Raw genomic sequence first — 22,616 nt, forward strand, 5'->3', positions numbered from 1 at the left:
GATTTTGTTGATTCTTTTGAAGAACCAACTCTTGGCTTCATTGATTATTTTGTATCATTCACTTAGTCTCCATTTCATTGATTTCTCCTCTGATCTTTATAATTTCCTCCCTTGTATGAGCTTTGGGGTTGTCCTGCTCTTCTTTTTCTAGAAGCTTGAGGTTCAGCATCAGGTTAATTGGGCTCATTCTGTTTTCCTAATATGCGTATTCACTGCTATGAATTTCACTCATAAGACTGCTTTCATTGTGTCCCATAGAGTCTGATATGTTGTATTGTCATTGTCATTTAATTGAAGGAACTGTCTGATTTCTTCTTTAATTTCCTCTGTGACCCATTGGTTATTCAGAAGTGTGTTGTTCAATTTCCATGTGTTTATGAAATTTTTTGAGTTTCTTTTGCTATGGATCTCCAATTTCATCACACTATGGTCTGATGGTATACAGGGGATAACTTCAATTCTTTGAACTTACTGAAACATGTTCTATGTGTGAGTATGTGGCATATTTTTGAGAATGACCCATGTGCAGCTGAGAAGAATGTGTATTCTGATTTTGTTGGGTGGAAGACTCTGTAAGCATCTGTTAAGTTCATTTGTTCAAGGGTTCAATTGAGTTCCAGTATTTCATTACTTATTTTTTGCCTAGTTGATCTATCTATTTGTGACAGTGGTGTGTTGAGGTCCCCCACTACAATTGTATTAGTGCATATATGACTTTTCATGTCTGTTAGTATTTGTTTTATATAGTAGGGTGCACTAGTGTTTGGTGCATAGATATTTATGATTGTCATCTCTTCCTCTTGGATTCTTCCCTTTACAAGGATGTAGTGTTCTTCTTTGTCTCTCTTAATCAGTATTGGTTTGAAATCTACTTGATCTGCAAAGAGGATAGCTACTCCTGCTTTTTTGGGGGTTCCTGTCACATGGAGTATTGTTTTCCACCCTTTAACTTTCAGTCTATGAGTTTCCTTTTGAATTAAGTGTGTTTCTTGAATGCAGTGTATTGTTGGATTTTGCTTCTTGACCCATTCTTCCAGTCTATTTGTTTTGATTGGTGAATTGAGACCATTAACATTGATGGTTATAACTGAAATGTATTGACTTGTCATTGCCATGACTTTTTCTTTTTGTTGGGTTCTCCCCCTTTACATTTAATTTCTTGTCATGCCAGATGGATTCATTCTGCTTTGCTTCCTGGGGTTGTGATCCTCAATGTCTGTTCCTAGGATATTGTGTAAAGTTCTTTGGAGCACTGGTTTGTTATTCATGAATTTCCTAAGGTGCTCTTTGTCATGAAAGTATCTTATTTCTCTATTCTCTATCAATTTTGAAAAATAATTTTGCAGGGTACATCAATCTGGGTTGGCGGCTGTTTTCTTTTAGGGCTTGGAATATGTCACTCCAAGCTCTTCTTGCCTTGATGGTTTGTGTTGAGAAGTCTGCTGTGATTCTAATGGGCTTTCCTTTGTATGTGATTTGTTTCTTTTCTCTGACTGCTTGGAGAACTTTGTTCTTCTGTTGTGTTTCTGGAATCTTAACAATTATATGCCTATGTGCAGATTTTTTTTTGATCAAGGCTCTTTGGAGTCCTATATGCCTCACTTATCTGTATGTCAAGCTCTTTTCCCCTGCTTGGGAAGTTTTCTGCCATTATTTCTGTGAAGAGATTATTTATGTCTTCTGCACTCTCTCCTGTTTCTTCATTGAACCCAATCAGTCTTATGTTATTCTTCTTTGCATCATCTAGCAGCTGCTGGGTTAATTCCTCATGTACCCTTATAATTTTGAAGCAATTTTTCTTTTCCTGGTCACTAATTGCAATCTTATCATCTATATCTGAAATTCTGTCCTCACATTGGCTCATTCTGTTATGTAGACTTTCAATGGAGTTTTTCATGTCCTGGAAATCTATTTGCATCTGTTTTGTGGATTCCATTTGTTTCTTATTTTGGGATTCCATCATGTTCCTGAGCTCCTCTCTAGATTTATTAATCATGACTTGCATTAAGGGCACAATTTCTCCTGTTACCTGAGAAATTATTTCTGATTTCATTTTTTCCAGATCCCCTTTTGCTGCCAGTTCAGTGGGTCCAGGTGTTTGAGTGTCAGTGTGCTCCATCTCATTTCCCTTTGGGGTTGCTGTAGGTGATCTGGAAGTCTGGTTTTGAGACTTGTTTATGTGTTTTCTCATTTCGACTGGGGCAGGGACCTGTTAGTGCCTGCACAGATTACCTCCTCTGAGCTGGGAGAGGTGGGACAGGGGCCAGGAGCAGTGGTACAGATGGTGACTCAAAAGCCCTTTCCAGTGGTCTGAGAGCAGAGGGAGGGATGGTCACCGGGAAGCCCTTTCCTCTGGACCAGGATCAGTGGGATGGCAGCTCAGAACCCCCTACCTCTGGGCCGGGAGCAGTGGGAGTGATGGTGGCCCAGAAGCCCCTTTCTCTGGGCCAGGAGCAGTGGGACAGAAGGTGACCCAAAAGCCCTTTCCTCTGGGCTGGGAGCAGCAGGATGGATGGTGACCGGGAAGCTCCTTCCTCTGGACCAGGAGCAGTGGGACAAAGGCTCAGAAGCCCCTATCTCTGGACTGGGAGCAGTGGGACTCAGTACCTTGCTCTGGTGGTCTGGTGTCCTCTGCATCTTTGTAGTGTGGAACCAGGTGGCTGCCTTCTACAGCGGGGTGATTTGGTGTTTTCCACATGATTCGGGACCTCGGTAGGTTGTGCACAGACCTGCCTGTCTGCAGTGGGCTCAAAACCTTTTCATTTGTTCTCATGTTTTCTTAAATTGTCTTCACAGTCCCTAATGTGTAACCTTAAAAATATTATGTAACTGATTGTTTCTGGCCCCTTACAAGTATAGTATATGCATTTACTAAGTGAATTTCTGTTACTTATTTTTCCACTCAGTATTATGCATCTGAGATTCATCCATATTGACATACTTTGCTATGCTTCAAATCTTACACTGTTCTGTATCTAATCTATCGTATGAATGGACCATAAGCTTTAGGTCTATGCTACTTTAGGTAGATATTCGTATCCTTACTTTTGCTATTACAAAGGCTGCTACTGGTAATACTCTTACACAAGCCTATTGTGCATGGTTTTATGAAATTTTTTAGTGTTTGTTACCTGGGAAGGAAATTGCTAATTTTTACATTACTAGGAATTACTGTTGGAAAAACATGAGTTCCTTTTATTCTACAAAGTCATCAATGGTTGGAACATTTATGTTTCCAAAACGTTATGGCAATCTGTTGGATCTTTTTTTTGAGCACTTTTTGCTAATCATTCTGAAGTGTTCATGCTAATGAATTTGCACAAATGGCCTCATTTTCTGGCATTTTTATTTTTTAAGAGTTTTTGAATAGTTTGCTTCATTCATGCAAATAAGTGAGCAGAAAGAATTCAGCATGGTACTGTCAAAGAAGCAGACCTGAGGACCAGTGGAACAGATTAGGAGATGCAGAAACAACACCAGACACACTCAGCCATCTCATCTTCAATAAAGGAGCCAAACATCCTTACTGGAGGAAAGATAGCCTCTTTAATAAATGGTGCTGGAAAAATTGGGCTTCGACTTGCCAAAGATTAAAACCAGACCTGTATCTCTCACCATGCACTAAACTAAAATCAAAATGGATTAAAGATCTAAATATTAAAATAGAAACTCTGAACCAGTTGGAACAGAGGTTAGGTAGAACTCTTGAAGACATCGGTATAGGAAAATATTTGATGAACAAAACCTCAGTTGCCTGAGAACTAGCACAAACAATCAACAAGTGGGATCTCTTCTTATTAAAAGGCTTCTGCACAGCAAGAGAAACCACCAGCAGTGTGAAGAGACAACCCACAATGTGGGAAAAAATCTTCACCTGCTCTTCCTCAGACAAAGGTCTATTATCTCGAATCTATAAGGAATTTAAAGAGATCAGACCTCATAAATTTAAAGACCCAATCTGAAAATGGGCATCTGAAAGGAACAGACATTTTTCAGACAAAGAAGTAGAAATAGCAAATAAATACATGAAAAAATGTTCAACATCACTGGTCATTCGAGAGATGCAAAGGAATTCAGATCCTTTTAAACTTGTGGTTGATCTTCTGCATTATAAATGAAAACATCTATTGGGTTCACTCTAAAGAATTTATTATAAATGCACACTTGGTAAACAACTTGTTGAGCTCTCCTGTGGAATGTAGGGGTTCAATTTTGCTATGTAGGATTTTAAGTTCTCAAGTTTAAATAAATTTTATCAATGTGATTCACTGCTATGTGAAAAGTAATAATGCTGAAAGCTTATCCTGGACATAAGTAGTTCCTGATTGGCCAGTGTCCATTCCATTTTATTGCAACTACTCCTTGATGTCTCTTGGAACCACTGCTTGTGATTTTCAGTCCATGTGGTTTGGACAGATGACATAAACCTGGTTGTTAAAGGTGGAAATATAATTTAGACTTTGTCAATTAGCAAAATCTACCTCCTGGACCATGCCAATTTTTTCAGGAGGGTTTATATGATTCAGGATTTGTCCCAGTGATAACTCAGCCCTCACTAACTTATGGAGGAGGAAAACTTTCTTTACCAAGATGCTTTAGCTTTGTAAGATTCAAAACATTTCACATAAACAGTGTGTACCATGATGAATAAACCAGTGAGAGAATGAAGCCCATGCAAAGGAAGCAGTGCTGAAAGATGGAGAAAATTGAATCCTGAGAACAAGTGTCCAGTGTGTCTGATACTGGTGTACACCTTGAACTTTGTGGTTATGAGAAATAGTAAATACATTTTTCACTTAAGTTTTTAAAGAAAGAACAATATTAAGTATACTGCATTTTCCATGGGCTGCTACTACAACACTAGACAAATTTTCTCAGGAGTCTTTATTTTATTTCCCTTATTATCCAGATATAGGCTCTTTAGAATTAATTTCTTAATTTTTATCACTTCATCTATTGTTCCCACCTTTAGTTTCTTGTTTTGTTTTCAATTTTGAAGTACTTTCTGTAATTTTTCTTTAAAGTTGTTTGCTATTTGGGGGATTATGTACTCTTGTATTTTAATTTCTCAGTGTTTTTCTTGGCTTTGGTTATTTAACAACATGGTTTTCTAGTTTCACATATAAATATACTTTATTATGTCTCATGAAAATATTATTTCTGTTCTCTCCACTGCTTCTATCTCTGTGTGTGTCTCTCTCTCTCTCTCTTTGTGTGTGTGTGTGTACTTGGATTGCTTGTGTTTAGGTCTCTGACATTCATGTTGGAAGCTTTTCACAAACCTCTCCTGATATCAGCTTTAATTTCATATTCAATACTAAATCACAAATAGTGATAGATATTCTGTGTGAATGTAGGTTCATCAATATAGAATCATAAAACTGTAAGTTCTTTCTTATCAGAAAATTAACCTTAATAAGAGTAAATCTTATTCTGGTGACTTCAGGCATTTTTGAGAGGTATCTTTTAACCTTCTCTCTAGTGGCTATGACACAATTGTTCATTTCTTCCATATTGTCCAATAGAATTTATGATGAAGGCATCCTCTATCTGTGCAGTCAGCAAAGTTACACCTTGCATGCTGGTTACTGCAAGTGAGGAGTTGGCCTTTTATTACTAAATTAAAATTGAATTTTAATTTAATTTCTGTAGCCACTTCTAAGTTGCTACCATATTACACAACACAGTTCTAGAACTAAGCAGGAAGCAGAGGGCTAGAAAATTCCACTAGTGATTTAATGAACTTCCCTAACCCTCCATTTATTTGAGTACCCTTCTATAAATAACTAATATTTTTGAAATCTTTAAGACTTCAATATATCTAAAGGCTAAACCTCATGTAACTTTTCCAAAGCTTGTAGTCGTATGTTGTCTTTTCCTCAAATAGTTAAGTCAAAGAGTAATGAAAACATCAAATAAATGCATTTTTATATATTAACATGTATTGGAAAGGTTAGTGTGTTTGTTATAAGGTTCAGTAGCATGACCTTATCATATCTGGACTATTCATGATTGGAATGTACAGGAATGAGAATGAATATATTTTACACCATTTTTAACCTGGGCATTTGACTTGACTTCTTATCTAGAGTCATAAGGAATATTCTGATCAGAAGTATGGATTTGTGTATAATCATATGACTTTGAACTCTGGGGACACATGATGATCCTATACACCTCCTTGTATTTTGCAAGATGAAAAACTAATTGTAAATTGACCTCTAGTTTTCTATGCTTCCCAAACTTACTTAACATTAGTTGGTAACTCTTTTCTTATATATCCTTTGACCCCAGGGAAACCCCCCAAAATAGCAAAAAATAAAAAAGATACCAGCTTTAACTAATTTAGACTGCTAGACAAGGCTATCAACACATGAATGGCATCTCACTTTTCATAATAGATTATAATAATACATTTGAGAAGAATACATACATTTAATGACTATTTCTAAACTCATTATGTTTCTTTTAATCCTTAAAACATCCTGTATGATATAAATTATTATTATCTTATCCTTATCTTATCATTCTAAAGCACAGAGGCTAAGTAACAGTGACATGATAATCCAACCAATGTGAATCAATATTCTGGACATTCACCCACCACTCTCTACTTTTCTGTGATATCGAGTCTATTCCAAAGACTTGCAGGAGAAGTCTCTTTCTCAGAAAATCATAGTAAACAGCAAATGCTAAGGAGAGTTGTTACAAGATAGCTGCAAAACTGTAAACTTATTCTGTCTGACATTGGTGGGAAAATATCTTTACAGATGAATAAAAGGGGGGAAGGTGTGGGAATACCTACATTATTGTTTGGGAGTATTATGGAAATGGAATTTAAGGGTGATATTGCTTGGCTTCTTTTCCAAAGAGATGGTGAACAGAATCAGCAGATCTCAGTAAAATGTTAGCATTAACAACTCCCATCAATCCTCAGAATGTAAATTATCCCCATAATGAAGTTTTCTCCTTAGTTCAGATTTGCACTCTCATAGGGGATGAGTCCCACTGCATAACACCACTACCATTTCCAGTGCAGAGCTCCAATTTAACTTCCTCAGGGGAGAGCAAAACTATGTATTAGACTGAGTGGGTTCTTAAAGGCCAGTGATGGTCCATTTTAGAATTAATGGGTGTGTTAGGAAAGTAGGCAAAGAATGGTAGATTGAGGAAATCAAAGTGCATGGAATTTGATTTAAACTGGGAATACAAATACTACCATTTTTCCAAAAAGGTTACAAAAATAGCTGCAGAATATTTCAAGCAAAGCTGAAGGTAGAATACATTAAAAACAAGTGTCTTTCACTGCATAAACTCAGTGAAATGTCAAATGTAAATTAACTATGTAGAAATCATTTGAATTATGTTGTATTGTTGATTCATTTATCATACAACAAAAGTCAGCAACCCCAGAAGGAAGTTATCAAATGTATAACTTACAGGGAGAGTTGGCAGGGAGGTAGGAATACTTTGGCAAAGCCAATACTTAACCTCTTAAGGAAATGTAAAATGTAATGCTGTTCTCAGTAAGTTTGGAATTCAAGACCTGACAGACTCAGGGATAAAGGACAAAAGCTTATATTTATTTTCATATGCATGAATATACTTTGGAAAGTGACCTAATTTAAAATTTAATGCAGGTTTATGTGCTTGACAGTTTTACTCTTCATCATATCATTCACTTAATAGCAAGAAATGTTTTCTGTGGTTATATATATATTTTGTTCCTTTTCACTCATCACAAATTATTTTAGGTCTGAAGATCTTTGTCTAGCTAAATCTTACTTGAAAAAAGGTGTCTTAATTCCCTAGTAGCTTGGGAGAATGGATGGGGACTTGCTAATTTCAAAGGAAAGGACCTAGACAGTACAGGATCAGTATTAGTCATATAACTCCACAGAGGTAAATTACTTTTTCTTGCCCCTTGAAGAAACTCAGATATGTTCCTGTTCAGCATTAGAACTTATGGAAAGATAGATGGACAATTTCCTGTTTCATAATAGACAGAGTTCCTGAAGGTCCTAGGCTGAATAACTTTTGTTTAAATAATGCTGCAGAAATGATTTTTAGATAGTTGTTCCCAGTATACTTTGTCCAACAAATAATAGGTATGTGGATTGAGACTTCTGGAGACAGACTGTTCCATTGCTTCTGCAGGTAATTGAGACATCTGACCCAGAAAGTGACATATGCTTTCTTCCTATCATTAAAGGGAGTGAGGGGCTGGGGATTTAGCTCAGTGGTGCCACCTGCCTCGCAAGCACAAGGTCCTGAGTTCGATCCTGGGTACCAAAAACAAACTAAAGGGAGTGAGAACAACTAGCAAGTTACTATAGTTACTTAGGAAACTAATAATCTGTAATTGAATAGCTCAGTGTCTACTAAGGAAAATTATATGAGAAAAAAACTCCTAAACCCTCAAAGAAAACTTAATTATTGAATGCCTGTTAATTTCTACACACACTTTTTCAATGAACTATTAACTATGCTACATGTAATTTTTTCTTTAACTTAATATGTTTGCTTATTGGTTTAATTCTTATAGAAGATATTTTTAATCTTCATTCTTCAGAAGGAATTATTCATTAAATACCTCTTTTCATTTTCACTCAGTAATCTTTGGCAGGAATTGCCTCAAGTTTTAATGAGTATTTTAACAACTTTTCTGGAAACTCCTAAGACTACTGCTGCCAACTAGAACTTTCTGAGATGATGGAAATGTTGCTTTTTGGTGCCGTACTATATGGTAGCCACTAGCCACATGTAACTATTGAGCGTTTGAAGTTTGGTTAGGGCCATTAAGAAAGTGAATTTTAATTTTAATTTAAGTTCAACTAATTTTAATTTCAAAGAACATGGGTAACTAGTTGCTAGCATATTGGTAATTATAGTATAAAATATCAGAAACCATGCCAAACTAAACTTTAAAAAGTAAATGACTGTTTACCTCACATTTAGATTTAAAGAACCTGTGTAAAGTAGGGAGATAGGTACTTGCTCTAGAGCTGTGGTCAGCTGAGGGTGGAATGTGGTGAGTGTAATTATAGTTTTTCTTACCTTTACAGTCAGAGTTCTTAGCAGAAACTGATTGTATCTGTATTAATCAAAAATAGGAATGTACATGAAGTCTTTAAGGAGTCTTTCAGAATCTTTTAGTATCCAGGCTTCAGAAGGGCAGCATCCAGAGAAAGCCTAGTGAGAATAAGTGGGCAGTGTCTCCCCAGATGCCCCCTGGGAATGAGAGTCTCCACTGGCTCCCTCATGGGACCTCTCTGCCTCACATTCAAAGTCCAGATGTTAGTAGTGAACACTGGATATGTACTACTCCTTGTTCAGGGAAAGTCAGATACTTAAGAAACCATTATATTTCCTCACAACACTCACTCACCCCTTCTGCCAAAATTCCAGGGATCTTCTGGCTTCAGAATGAGAAGGCAGGACAACAAAAAACAGATATCAGTTTCGGTAAAATAGCAAGTATAATGGCATGTTTGGTGGTCATAGATGAGCTTCACCACAAGACATCTTTGTTCTCTTAGCTTTCATACTAAGAATATTTAATCTAAATTAGAGAGAGAGAGAGAGAGAGAGAGAATAGAGAGATAGTAGAGATAGATAGTAGAGTAGAGATACAGGAGAGAGAGCTTGTAGGCACTTATGCTAAGTCCTTTGGTCTACACTGTTTCATTTAAGTATTAAGTTTTCTCATTAGTCTTTCCATCTGCCATGTGAAAATTGTACCTTGGCATGTTTATATATTTGTTTGTGTGAAAAAGGCATCTGCTTGTGCTTATAAGACCATGTTATACAAAAAGCAGCACCACAGAATAAATATATTTTTGGGTAGGGTTGATTTGATCTATTCCACTCCTTTACTTTTCAGATGAGGAACCTGAGAGTTTAAAACTACATTGTTCTTTACAGTGCTCACTGGCACTATGTAGCTACTGAAAATTTGCAAGGTGGCTGGCCTAAAAGGAGGCAAGTGTAAAATGCACACTGCATTTTGAACATATAGTGTGAGAGACAGAATGTAAAATGCCATGATGATTTTGAAATTGATTGCCTATGTTTTGCATAGTTTGGAGTAGAAAAAAATTTTAAACAGCTTCACTGATTTCTTAATTTTTAAAGTAGTTACCAAAATTTAAGAGATGATTTTAGTTATATTTGATTAGACAGTGCTGGTCTGGAAGGATAAATTACTTGATCAAGTGCTTGCAGCTAGACCTTGGCAAGGCAGAAACAAAACCTAGTTCTTGTGATCTTCCCCACTCTAACACTAATGTCCCAGACATGCCTTAGCTGGCTTGATCCCCCTTTAACTTTTTTCCTAGTTTTTATTTTTTACACTATTGTACAGAACATCTTTCTGTTATTTTAAAAATATTGTACCTTATAATTATGTCAATTTGCCTAGCTTTTAATTACTATAGCTATAAAACTACAGCCCAATAAAAAACAATAGACAAAGAGAAATTATGTCAATTCACTGCTTTTTCAAATCCAAATGAGATAAACATCAAAGGACTTGGGAACATCAGATAGATGTTATCCCCCAGGACATTAAATGCTGGACCATTCCATGCCACACCCAGAAGTCAGCTTGAATGTAGCAAGTTCATAACAGCTGTACAGGTTTGTGTTCATTAGTATTAATTTTAAAATAAATAATCTATTTTCCTTCTCTGTTCCTTTGTATTAGCATTTTGGAATCTCCCCTTTTTGCACAAGGAAGTGAGAGGGTCCTACTTTGGCATATATATAACTTTTTCTTAATCCATTCATCCACTTATGGGCATATCTAGGTTAATTGCATAACTTGGGTACTATAAATAATGCCCCAATAAGCACTGGTGTGCAAGTGTCTCTCTTGTGGGCTGGCATTAATTACTTTGGGTATTAAAACAAGGAGGCATATAGCTGGATCATATGGTACCTTTATTTTGAGTTTTGTTTGAGGAAGCTCTACAATGAATTCATAGTGGCTATACTAGTTTTCATTCCCACCAACAATGTAGATATATTCCATTTTCCCTGCACTTTTCAAACTTGTATATTTGTATTCTTTTTTTTTTTTTGGTACTGGGGCTGGACAGCTGGCTAAGATTCTCCCATTCCATAGATTGTCACTTCCCTCTGGTTATTGTTTCCTTTGCTGTGGCAAATCCATTTAATTTCATAAAATCACATTTGTCAATATTCCTATTATTTTCTGAGCCATTAGAATTGTTCAGGTAATCAATGTCTGTACCAATATCTTGAATTGTTCCCATTCTGTTTTCCTGCATAATTTTTAGACTTCAAGTCTTACATTAAGATCTTTGGTTCATTTTGAGTTGGCTTTTGTACAGTGTGAGACATAGGTATCTAATTACCATCTTCTATGGGTTTTGTTCAGTTTCCTGGGATCATTTATTGAAAAAGCTCTTTTGTCCAATGTATATTTTTAGCTTTTTTGTTGAGAGTCTGGTGGATGCATGGACTTACTCCTCAGTCCTCACTTTTTATCCATTGAGCATACCGGTCTGTTTTTCAACAAAGTCTCTCTAGGATACTTTGAAATCAGGTGTCATGACACTTCAGGCATTGCTCCTCCTGCTCAAGATTGCTTTGGCTGTTCAGGGTCTTCCATATTAATTCTTTCATACAGATATTAAGATTTGTCTAGATTTGTGAGGAAAATGTTACTGGTATCTTGATGAGAACTGCACTAAACCAGTAGGTCATTTTTGGTGGTATGGTCACTTTACAATATTATGTTTCCCAGTCCAAACACATGGAAGGTTTTCCATCCTCTAGTGTGCCCTTGTGTAAAGAAAAACCCTGCCTATTCTCTTTTCTATGTGGAGTCTAAAACCATTGCACTCACATAAGCAGATTGCATTTGTAACAAAATCTGGAGTCCGGATGAAATAGGGATATGAAAATGAAAACAGTAAAAATGCCCAGTTAGAAAGAAAGATAAATATGAATCTTTGCAAAGTATCCACTCTATATGATGTTTATTTTAAAAGTCTAGAGCTGAATGTTCTGTACATTCAGTATTTTGAAAACTCTTTTCAGCTAACTCCACATTATATTCAGACCCTATTTTCAAATCAAGTAGGTTAATATGACTTATCTTTCATCTAAGCCATCTCTAATTTTAATTAAATTAGTGTGCTAAAATAAATCCATTCAACCTCTTTCTCAATTATGAAATATAACCTTAAAATATATTTTTTAAAACCCTAGGGAAAAGCAATAGTTGGAAGGAAAGCATTGTAGATTGATAGATGTAGAAGGATGGGAGGAGTCATCCTGCTTATCTCTGGAGGGACCTGGCACATGCAGCATCTGGCATCCCTTCCCTATGCTCTGTGTGCTGTTTCAGTGCTTTCTGCAACAAACGGTGCTTTATGAGAAATAAAACCATCAATTTCTTTTTTGGGGATTTTGTCCCGGAGAGTAAATGTTCCTACCACATTTGGGTTGGGTACAATGAATCCATCTTTACTGTAAAGTGTAGGAATAGAAATCATGGAAGTGGCAGTGGAAAGGGCAACTGAGAATCCATCCCTAGGGTCTCAGGAAGGAGTACAAGGGAAGACCACAGGTAGAAAGTGAAGGAAGTAGTCAACAGTATCCATCAAACAGGGTCTTTCAGTTCCTATAGGAGACCTCACGCAGCCTTTGGGAATCTCCAAAATTATTTCACTTCAGAATAAAGGATTATCAAAAACAAACAAGACAGATTACATCCAACTAAATTGCTTCTGATCAGCAAAGGAAGCGATGGACAGAGTGAAAATATAACTTACATATAATGAGAAAATATTTGCAACACATTAACAGGAAAATGTCCAGATTATACAAAGGACTTATAAAAGTCACAAAACACTGATTAAACAATTATTATTGGCTACTTATAAAAAGTAAACATTTAAATAGCCAGGTATATGAGAAGGTGCTCAACACTACTAATCAACAGGGAAATGGAATTGAAAGACACAATGAAACTTCATTTTACAATTGTTAGAATGGCTATTACTAAAAAGACAAAAGATAATAGGTGTTGGATGGAATATTGAGGAAAAAAAAGCCTTATACACAACTTAGGAGAATGCAAGTTTGTGGAAGCACTATAAAAACACTATAGATTCCTGAAAAACTTAAAAATAGAGCTACCCTACAACACTCCAACCAAACATCTTGTCAATTTTCAAATGAAATAAAGTTCAGATTTAGAAAATAAAGCTGGAATCCCATGGTCTTGTCATATTATCTGGAATAATTAAGATGGAAAGAGCTTAAGTTTCCATACAGAGGAAGTTTGTTTTATAGATGCAGATATATTTGCAGTGATATTGATGAATCTAGAGACATTGTGTTATAGGAAATAACTCAAGCAGGAAATGACAAATACTGCACAATGTCTCTTACAGAAAGAATCTTAAAATGTCAAATTCATAGAGGAATGCAGTAGAATTTTCACAGGCAGGGACAGAAAATGGTGGAAATGAGGCTTTTCTGCCAAAGGACACTCGTTCCTGATGAATGCATGCTGAGATCTAAAGTGAAGCAATCCTGAGTGTTAGACTTGAACTTTGCTTTTAAAAAAAATGTGTATCTTAAGTGTCTCATCTCAAAAAAAATGATATGAGGTGATGGACACAGTATTTATCTTGGTTATGGTAATCATGTCACCAAGCATACATAGGTCAAACTTCACACTGCACATCTTTAATAGGTACAATATTTGTGATACAGCTATATCTCTATGAATCTGGGGAAAAGTGAAATAGAGGATTTTATCATATGTTGCCATTTGTATATCTTCTTTTGTGAATGTTACTGATATCATTTGCTCACTTTTAATAAGAATATTTGGGGTTTGTTTCTATTGTTTTTTTTTGTTCCCTGTGTATTGTGATATTAGTCGTTTATTGGAACGATTGAAAATGTTTTATTCCTTACTGTATTTTGGCTTTTCACTCTTTTGGCCATCTCCTTTAGTATGTACAATCTTATATTTAATGTGTTGCTACTTGTCCATTTTTCTTTGGTTGTCTGTGCTTTTATGTTGTTGTACAAAAAATTCTTGCCTACACCATTCTTTGGGTGTTGCCCTCTCTCTTTTCCTTTCATAGTTTTATAGTTATGAAATTTACAAGTATACATGTTTTCCAATTAATTACATTTAATCCACTTGAGTTTGGGGTATGATAAAGTCAAAAGGTCTCACCTTATTCTTTTATATGTGAAGATCTCATTTTCCCAGAATCATTTCTTAAAGAGTGTTTCCTCGCACATATTTATGTTGTTAGCATCTGGCGGAAAATCATTTGGATGAAAATAAAACCACCTCTGTCTTGGCTCCCTATTCATTCCATGTGTCTGAGTGTCCTCTTGTATGCCAAAAACATCCTGTACTGGTTGCTGTAGCTTTGCAGTGTATTTTGAAGTCAGGTCGTGTGGTGCCTCCCAATGAGAAATAAAAATCAGCAATACCAGAAGATGTCTTCTCAACCCAGTTAGAATGATTCTTATCAAAAAGACAAAAATTGCAAATGCTAGAAAGATGTGGACAAATGGGAAGTCTTGTACAGTGTTAGTCACAATGTGAATTAGTGCAGCAGCTACTGCACATAGAACACTATGAATGTTGCTCAAGAAATTAAAAATAGATCTTGAATGTGATGTAAGGAAAGTACCACTGGTGTTTATTGAAAGTTTTTTTTTTATTTTTTCATTGCTGTCACAAAATTCTTGAGAAATACAACTGAAGAGGAGGAAGTGTTTATTGTGGCTCATGGAATTGGAGGTTTCATCATACAGTCTGCCTGTTCCAATGCTGTAGGATCCTGGTGAGGCAGGACATCATGGCAGAGAACATGTGGAGGAAGAAGGCTCCTCACCTCATGGTGGATAAGAAACAGCATGAAAAGGAAAAGTGGCCGGGACTCTGTCTAAGGCTCAGGCTCTACCCAGAGTGCTGCTGGCCATGAGGAGCTCTGGGGGCAATCAATGGCAAGGGACTGTGGGCCTCACAGGAGGCGACCAGCCATGCATGCTCAGAGCTCTGTGCTGAAGGGGACCCAGCCTCCTTGCACTGCACTCTCCACCCCATCCGCAGGGCTCCTCTCTGGCTTCTCTGTGGCGTTATCCTCTCAGGTCAGAATAACTTGGGCTGCAAGGGCCAAATGTGGCTCTTCTGCCTCTCAGTCCCCACAGAACCGTCAAGGTTTGGGAGTTGGCAGTGGGCACTGCGCGGTCCACTCCGATGGGCACAGAGCCACTGTGCATGGCTGTGCTGCTTGCTTTCTCCTAAGGGCCGCTCTTCTTCCATGGCTTGGGACCCTCCAGGCAAGGCTCACTTCCTGGTAAGCACTCTGCTTGCTTTTCCGAACAGAATGGTGGTTCATGATGCTCAACTGATACATTTTCCTTTGAGTTTTCTGAGTTTAAAAAAATTTTAACTTCACCGGGTCTGGTGGCACCTGGCTGTAATCCCAGCACTTGGGAGGCTGAGACAGGGCCTCGCTGAGAATTCAAGGCCGGCTTGAGCTCTACAGTGAGTCCAAGGCCAGCTGGAACTACACAGGGAGACGCTGTTTCAAAAAAGTTTTAAACTGTTACTTGAAATTGTGCATAATAGGTCACCCTGTGACCTTTCCACATGTGTAGAATTTGCTGAATTTGATAACTCAGTTCTCCCCGAGTGGAGATATTTTTGTGATACTGGGGGTTGAAGCCAGGGCCTTACCACTGAACCCTATCTCCAGCCCTTTTAAATTATTTTTATCAGACAGGGGGGTCTTGCTAAATTGCTAAGTTGCCCAGGCTGGCCTCAAACTTGCCATCCTCCAGTCTAGGCCCCCTCCCTCAGCTGAGTGGAGATTGGGAAAGATGTTCCTTACCCGGACGCCTGGGACTCCAGCATGGCTCTGAGTCCCAGGCCTCCCTGGTGCTGCTGAGGGACATGGCCTGTACCCGCTCCAGGCTGGCCAGCTACCTGGAGGACCTGGGCTGTTCAGACTTTAAGAAGTTCAAGATGTATCTAGAGGACTACCCCTCCACAGACCGGGCGCACCCCACTCCCCAGGGGCCAGATGGAGTGAGCCAACCACATGGGCCTGGCCACTGCCATGATCTACTTCAAGGGGGAGGAGCAAACGTGGCCCATGGCTGTGTGGGTCTCTGCACCCATCAATAAGAGAGACATGCATGAGAAGGCCACGTGGGACCAGCCGCATTGGGGAGAGTGGGCAGGCAGGCCGGACATGTCTCCCTAGGGTGCAAGTGGGCAGTGCAGGGGAAAGCAGATCCACGCATTGCACAATCCATCTCCAGAGTTCTTTGTGTCTTGCAAAATGGAAAACTCTTAGTGGTCCTGCCAGAGCCCCTGTGACTCAGTCTCCCTGGCCAGAAGCCAGAGGTCTGGCTACTGCTCCCCTGTGCTCACTGGTGCTTGGCTTCCTCTCAGACAGGACCAAGAGGCTCTGTGTGGCCAGGTTGTTTCAGGCAGCAGCCCTCCGGTTCATGCACACATGGGCACTGTGTCAGTGTCTCCTCCTGTGTGAGTCTGAGTGCTGTTCCCCATGTATGTGCAAATGCCACGTGCAGCTTCTGTGTTCACATGTGGGCAGACACTTGTGTGAGCACCACCTTTTGCTGCTGTCAATAGTGATGATAAGAGCCTCAGTGGACAAATATCCTGTGTACACCCTGACTTGGACCCTTTGGACTTTATGCCTGGATGTGGAATTAAGATCATGTTGTAATCCTCAATTTAAATTTTTTGAGGAACTGCCAGGTGATCCTTTTACAGCACCTGCACAATTTTTTTCCCACTCATGGTGCACAAGAGTTCTGAATTCTTCATGTCCTCATGAACACCTGGTATTTTCTGCTTTTTTGGAGCAATCATCTGAATAAGTAGGGGGTGGTGAGTCAGTACTTCTGCTTTGCATTTCCTTGGTGATTGGTGCAGTGGAAATCATTTTCTGGGCTTCTTGATCATTTGGGCAGCTTCTTCAAAGAAAGATCCACTGAACCTCCTTCCACTTCATAATTAGGATTTTTGTTGTTGACTTGTAGTGTTCTTTATGCATTTTGGATGTTAACTCCTCATCATATATATGATTTTCTTCCATGCCATGTGTGTCTCTTCACTCTCATGTCTTTTCATGCCCAGAAATTAGTATGCTTTACAAATTATTTCTTCTAGTATCTTGGCTTTTTCTTTTCCTTCCTCTCATGGTTGTGCTATGAGAAGATGGAGGAAAGCAGTTTGCTTTTTACAGCTCCTTAAAAAGCCCAAATGCAAGGTGACCAGACCGAGGCCTGCAGTTCTGTTCCATCCCTGGTGTTGGTGCTGGGCTCCTCCAGCTCTCTGCTCCTCACCCCAAGTAGCCCAGTTTTGCTTGCCTGGTACCTTACCTGGAGTCACTCTTTTCCATGGCTTAGAAGGAGTCACTGACCTTAGAGGATTATCCAGGCCATGGGTAACATCTGTCTGATGGCCACCACTCTGAGAATGGGAACAGGGAAGGAGTGATCCTTAAGCCCAGCATGCACATTGTGGTGAGGCTCTCTCTTCTGCACCAGGAAGGTGCAGAGCAGCCTGGAGAAACAGAGCATGACAATGGTAACCCAATGGGTAAGGGTGGGAGGAATTGACTCAGGTCAGCAGACAAGGAGATGTGTGGCAGGGCAGGGGATGCAGGGCGTGATGGGTGGGAGGTGATGTGGGGAGAGGGGTGGGCAGCAGGGACCTCAGGAGCACACAGCAGGAAGTAGCCAGTGCTGACAGCATGCATAGCCTCCTGTCACCAGTTGGTATATCACCTCAAGCCCCTAAGTGGCTCTTACCATGTCCCTATGATCAAGTTGTACAGTGAACCTAAAAGTGCTGCCTGCCCAGGGCCGCTTCAGTCAGAGACACACTGGAGTGAAGCCAAAGGATGCCTTAGCCCCAGCACTATGTCAGTGGCTTGCTGGACTTGAGCGGAAAGATTAGAACATGGTCTCACATTTTTGTCCTGGGCTGGGATGAGACTTCAGATCACGTTTGTTGGGGCTTTGTTTGGGTTTTTTGTTAGGATTTGTTTTGGGGTTTCTAGGGATCAGAGTCTCTGAAAGAGTCATTTCTGCTGCTCTGGTCCCTGCATACCTGGAGCAACCTGACCTGTCCCCAGGACTGGCTTCTGTTCTGTGTTCCCCAGGGCTCTGAAGCTCTGAATATCTGCTGACATAGGTCCATTTCCTCATCTGTAGGTCATGTTGGGGTGACAGGGGGCTTTGAATGTACAGCGGCCCCAAGCTGCACCTCAGATGGATGTAGAAGAATCTCCAGGGCTGGAGGTCAGTGTTCTGCCCTGTAAAGTCTCCTGAATGAATCTAAAGTTGGCCAAGTTTAGGAAGCATTAAATCCGAGATAAAACAGACTTTTATGCTCACACATTTCTTTAGTTTCCACAGAGCTAGGGTGGAACCCAGGCCTCAAGCAGGCTGAGCAAGTTCCCCTCCAGCACTAAGAATTTCTGCTGGGTGGTGAGGGAGACCTAGAAATCTCAGTTTGCAAGCATAGATACAAGTAGAATGGATCATAGGTGCTGAGGCCAGGGAAGGGTGGCCTCACTGTGCCCAGCCTCCTCAAGAGTCCGGAGATCTTGGGGATGTCTCAGAAATAGGGTCCAGGGCTGGCCACAGCTGATGATGAAGATTCTGCCCACTGATTGACTTTGGAACTGGGAAGAGGTTCTGCCACTGGATGTGTATGTGTGTGTGCATGTGCACTTGTGCTGTCCTTGCTCCACAGAGAAGTGCAGGACACAACTGGGGCCTCTGCCCACCCTGCTGTTGCCTGCAAATGAAGCCGTGTTTCCTTGGTGGTTTTCCAGGCCAGGTGCCTTTGACCAGTGCACTCTGTGTTAGGAATTCTGGTTTCTGAGCCTGTTTTTCTTTCTGTGTTTAGATAACCCCAAGGTGGAGTGCTGGGAGGACAGCATTGAAGAAGAATGGATGGGCCTCCTGGGCTTCCTTTCTAGACTCTCCATCTGTAAAAGAAGAAAGGTAAGCTGTTGGTGGCACTTGGACTTCCAGTCCAGGTCCTGGGTGGGCAGGTGCAGGAGTGGAGCAGCTGCAGTTTGGCCTCCCACCTGCTTCCCATCCAGGGTGCAAGTCCTGGCCAGTGGAGAGGGTGATCCTGGGAGGCCCAGACTGAGGGCAGGAGCTGAGGGCAGGGCTGCAGACAGAAGGGGGCAGCTAAGGGGGGGCCTCCCTGCTGGGGCTCCACTTGCAGTTTTGGCCTCTGCTCAAGGAAGATTGGGCCCTTCACAAACAGGCAGTGGACAGAAGAGGCCCCTCCTGTCCCTCTGTCCTGATGGCTACTGCCTCTGGCACCATTTTGTTGCCATGTTTGTAGGAAAGCAGACCGCTTTGATATGAATTTGTGTGACACCTGGACATGCTGGCAATGTGCATGCACACAGGGAGGCTGTTCTCTGGCTGTGGGCCACACCTGTGTGCCTAGTGCTCCTGGATCTTCCCCCTCTGGATGCCTGCAGAGAGTCAGGCCTGTTCCAGCCCAGCCAGGGCATGACTCTGTGTAGCTGCAGATTTTAGCAGGATGTACAGATGGCATGTAAGGAGCAGGTTCCACTACATCATGACTGGAATGCATGTCTGGGGGAGACTGTGAACTTCAACAAGTGCTACACATGCCTGCAGCTGGTCCATGAGCACCCCAGCCTACAGGAGTGGGAACTGCTGGCCATGGCTGGGAGAAGGTGGTGGAATGACCCCCTGACCCCCCTGAGGCTGGAGTCACTGTTTGATGCCAACCCTGAGAATGAGTCCCTGGAACCTGTGCATGCCATGGTGGTGCAAGGTGTGACTGGGATCAGGAAAACCATCCTGGCCCATAAGATCATTCTGGGGGGGGGGGGACAGGAAGCTCTTCCAGGACAAGTTTGGCTACCTGTTCTACATCTACTGCCATGAAGTGAATCTCACCATGCCCTGGAGCTTAGGGGAGCTGATCGGCCAGCTGCTGGCCCAGTGGGAAGGATCATGCACAAGTCCTCCAGGATCCTATTCCTCATGGATGGCTTCAATGAGCAGGGCACCTTCTATGAGCATGCCAGGGCACTGTGCACAGACTGGCAGGTGGCCGCTCAGGGGATGTGCTGCTGGGCCACCTCATCTAGAAGAGACTGTTGTCTGAGGCCTCACTGCCAGTCACCACATGGCCAGCCATGCTCAAGAAGCTGCAGCACCTGCTGGAGTGGATGCACCACTTGGGGGTCCCTGGCTTCTCCAAGGGCCAGTGGAAGGAGTACTTCTTGAGTGAGGCACAGGCCCATGCAGCCTTCTCACTGCTCCAGGAGAACGAGGTGCTCTTTGCCACGTGCTTCATTACCCTGGTCTCTGGATTGTGTGCATCAGGATCAAGCAGTGCAGGGACAGTGGCAAGAGCCTGGCCCAGACCTACAAGACCACCACAGCCATGTATGTCTTCTTCCTGTCCTGCCTGCTGCAGGCCCAGGGTGGTGGCCACAAGCACCACCCCTGTGCACACCTCTGTGGGCTCTGCTCCCCAGCTAGTGATGGCATCTGGAACCAGAAGGTCCTCTTCAAAGGGAGGGACCTCAGGAGACACAGGAGGGGGATGTGTCCACCTTCCTGAGGATGAGCTTGTTCCAGAAAGAGGTGGACTGCAATAAATTCTACAGCTTCATCCACATGGCCTTCCAGGAGTTCTTCACTGCCATGTAATATGTGCTGGAAGAGGAGGAAGGGGAGGGCCGGGGCGGGGAGTAGCCCAGAGCTTCCCAGCTAGGATGTGGCCAACCTCCTGGAAATCTACGGCAAGTTCGAAAAGAGCTACCTATTTTTGTGGTCCTTTTCCTCTTCAGCCTCGTCAACCAGGAGAGGACTTCCTATTTGGAGAAGAGCCTGAGCTGCAAGATGTCCCAGGAGATCAGGGCGGAGCTGCTGAGGTGGACCGAGGCCAAGGCCAGGGCCAAGAAGCTGCAGGCGCAGCCCAGCCAGCTGGAGCTCTTCCACTGCCTCTTTGAGCTGCAGGAGGAGGGCTTTGTGCTCAGGACCCTGGGCCACTTCCCCAAGATCGAGGTCAGCCTCTCTGCCCGCATGGCTCATATGGGGTCCACACAAATGTCAGCTATCATCATTTGTGAGGTTGCTGTCTCTACCTTACATAGCAATCATCTGCTGTCAGTAGAAGGCTACACGTCCCTTACCTAGACTTCCCAAGTCATTCGTGCCGGCAAAATCATCTTGGATTTGACAATAATGATAATGCCTGCTTACCTTGCCATTGAGATTTCAGGACCACACTCCAATTCTTGAGTACATTCTCTGGATATCATTGTTATCTAACTGCATATCTGAGTGAAAATATTTACAAAATAAGCTATATGTAAATATTTAATGTTACACTTGTGCACGCGCACACACACACACAGAGTCCATTCAACAAAGAGAATAAGGACAACCAAATGAACCATTTCTTAAGAAGCAATATTTTCCAACCTAAGCTCCACCTGAGATGAAAAGAGCCTAGTGGAAGGCAAGGAAGACAGATGGGAGTTTTCCTTTTGCTACTGATAGTTTTGGAAGTACCACCAAGCCAGCAGGGACTCCTTGGAGGTAAAGCCAGGTCACTGGGAATCGGAACAGCATGTGGCCTACAACCCAGAATCTGAGTAGCTGTGTGATCTTCCAGTATCGTTCTAAGTGCCCGTGATGTCAAGATTGTAACTCCTGTTCTCCATCTGACATTGTGCTATGGAGATTATGTGACATAAAGTAAGTTAAAGAATGTTTATAAAATCTAAACTTCAGAAAAATATAGTTCTGTTTTGCCCTCAAGCAGAGCCTCATGAATCAACAGCTAAACCATGGTTCCCATGGGCACCCAGTTCAGCATGGAGCCAGAGCAGGACCCAGGATAACCAAGTGCCTTTCAGGGACCTCATCTGTGTCCTGGTTCCATCACCCTTTGGGGAGACACCATAGAAATATCAGGTGGAAGTTCTTGTCACTGAAGACAACCATGCACAGAGAAAACAGTAGACTGATATCTAGAACCAGAGAGGGTCCTGAGCACATTAAAAACCCATCTGGGTAATAATTTCTTCTTGTATAGAAGGCAACAAGAAACTGTCACTTTTGTCTACTCAGATGGATTATCTCTAAGAAAATGGACAAGTGTAAAAAAATACATAGGTGGTTCAAGCTATGTAGTTGTAAAATAAACTAGAAAACTGAGGTAAGATGAGAGGTAAGATTGTTCTCCTTTACAATATAAAATTTACTTTGATAGAGTGTAACACATCATTAGCAGTTTTATCTCAGTGAATCCAGAAACCTATTTCTTACTAAGATGAAAAATATTTTTAAAAAGAGAGAAAAAGATTTTACCAAGGAGCCAAAGTTACAGGTGAGGTTGTATGAGCTGCTTTTGTATCTCGTGGGTTGCCTGCTGACATGATCACCTTCATGTCTTCCTATTTTATTGATGAAATTATTTGAAAGAAATACATTAGAAAATTTCACAAAAGTTATAAATTCTAAAAAAAGTTATAAATTCTAAATTTTTACCATAA

At 41.0% G+C, this 22,616-nt stretch overlaps 1 pseudogene; it reads left to right on the forward strand.

Annotated features, from left to right (window-relative positions):
* The first annotated feature begins 15,964 nt into the window (after nucleotides 1-15,964).
* Nucleotides 15,965-22,281, forward strand: LOC101715019 (NACHT, LRR and PYD domains-containing protein 3-like; annotated as a pseudogene).
* Nucleotides 22,282-22,616: the final 335 nt, after the last annotated feature.

This window comes from Heterocephalus glaber, unplaced genomic scaffold, assembly GCF_053883595.1.
Source record: "Heterocephalus glaber isolate CG9 unplaced genomic scaffold, H.glaber_assembly_v1.0 deba00001831, whole genome shotgun sequence".
In the NCBI taxonomy this organism is placed as follows: domain Eukaryota; kingdom Metazoa; phylum Chordata; class Mammalia; order Rodentia; family Bathyergidae; genus Heterocephalus; species Heterocephalus glaber.